At 40.4% G+C, this 1,900-nt stretch overlaps 1 protein-coding gene across 2 annotated transcripts in view; it reads left to right on the top strand.

The window, feature by feature from the left end:
* The window catches only part of TUBB6 (tubulin beta 6 class V), a 19,008-nt gene that overhangs the window by 14,871 nt on the left and 2,237 nt on the right, over positions 1-1,900 (top strand). The gene's annotated exons all lie outside the window — the stretch shown is intronic.

The following is a 1,900-nucleotide window of genomic DNA, read 5'->3' on the forward strand; positions in this document are numbered from 1 at the left end:
CAGCTAATTTTTGTATTGCACCACCAAACCCAGCTAATTTTTGTATTTTTATAGAGACGGGGTTTTGCCATGTTGCCCAGGCTTGAAAATACTTTTTGATAATAGGTCACTATTTGAATTTTGGGATGTAACTCTGAAGACAAAGAACTGAATGACATTGTAGAACATAATTCATTCCCATTTACATGTATCTGGACAAGATTTCTCATATATGTAAAAATTAAGAGGAATAGAGTTGATCCCAAGCCTTGGCCCATTCTGGCAGTATTTAATATTCACCCTTGGATAAATGAACTAATAGAAAAAATATATAGATAGATAGATAGATAGATAGATAGATAGATAACATTATTTAACACTTTGTAATCACAGGAAATTAAAAAGAATCAACTTCAACTGATTGGAATCATTTCTGATTTTTAAATATATTCTATCGATATATTTAACAGAATAAGTTTTTTAAAGTGATTATATTATTTCCAGAAAATAAAATTATATGCAACTATTTGATTTATGAAAAATAATAATGTTAACTTTAAAATGAATGAGAAGTATCTAGTATCTAGTTTTTACAGATGTTCATTAACCAAGTGTAGTGGCATGTGCCTGTAGTCGCTGCTACTCACGAGGCTGAAGTGGGAGAATCACTTAAGCCCAGAAGTTCAAGGCTGCAGTCAGCTAGGGTGGTGCCAGTGTTCGCCACCCCGGGTGACAGCGCGAGACCTTGTCTCTAAATAAATAAATACAAATGTTGACAGCAGTGCATGAAAGCCATTGCATTATGTGAAACTTGTAGTGCCAGAAAAGCAAAAGCAAAAATTAGTTCCTCCCACTCCTCTTTAAGTGCATCTGTTCATATGGACACACAAACCTGTGTAATTTTTACAGCTGGGGAAAAATGCTTCTGCTAGTGAAATACTCCATTTTAAAATGAGATAAAATGAGGTAAAATGAAAAAGAGGATTTTAAATTTCAGAGCCAATCTTTCAGATTCAGATATTTTTTAGGTAAAGGTATACATCAGCCTGTCTGGCAAAAATGCACCATTATGCAGAAAACAGACTAGGTCTCTTCCTTGTTACTTGAACTCTGCATAAAATACAGACGTCTTTCAGGCATATTAAGCTCCTTTTCTCAACTGGCCTGGAAGGAATTTGAGGGCAGGAATTACTTCCTGTGCTTAGTATTTAATTATAGGGGCAGAGTAAATAATTGATTCTGCAAACATTTTGCAACAGTGATTCTGGAATGAGGCGCTCCATTAACATGAAAAAGTGTCAGTTTTGAAAATAAAATACTTGATACATAGTACAAAATTCAGAAAGCCCAAAGGAGAGAACTTTATTTTGTTGTTTTTTTGAGATGGAGTCCCACTCTTGACACCCAGGCTGGAGTGCAGTGGCACCATCTCAGCTCACTGCAAGCTCCGCCTCCCAGGTCCCAGGTCCAAGCAATTCTCCTGCCTCAGCCTCCCAAGTAGCTGGGACTACAGGCTCCCCACCACCACGCCCGGCTCATTTTTGTATTTTCAGTAGAGATGGGGTTGCCCAGGCTGGTTGACCATGTTGCCCAGGCTGGTCTCTAAGTCCTGACTTCAAGTGATCCACCCGCCTGGGCCTCCCAAAATGCTGGGATTACAGGCGTGAGCCACGGCGCCCGGCAGGTAACTTATGTTTTTATTTTTTATTTTATTTTATTTTTTTGAGACGGAGTCTCGCTCTGCCGCCCAGGCTGGAGTGCAGTGGCCGGATCTCAGCTCACTGCAAGCTCTGCCTCCCGGGTTCCCGCCATTCCCCTGCCTCAGCCTCCCGAGTAGCTGGGACTACAGGCGCCGCCACCTCGCCCGGCTAGTTTTTTGTATTTTTAGTAGAGACGGGGTTTCACCGTGTTAGCCAGGATA

This window comes from Piliocolobus tephrosceles, chromosome 18 (genome assembly GCF_002776525.5).
Source record: "Piliocolobus tephrosceles isolate RC106 chromosome 18, ASM277652v3, whole genome shotgun sequence".
Lineage (NCBI taxonomy): Eukaryota > Metazoa > Chordata > Mammalia > Primates > Cercopithecidae > Piliocolobus > Piliocolobus tephrosceles.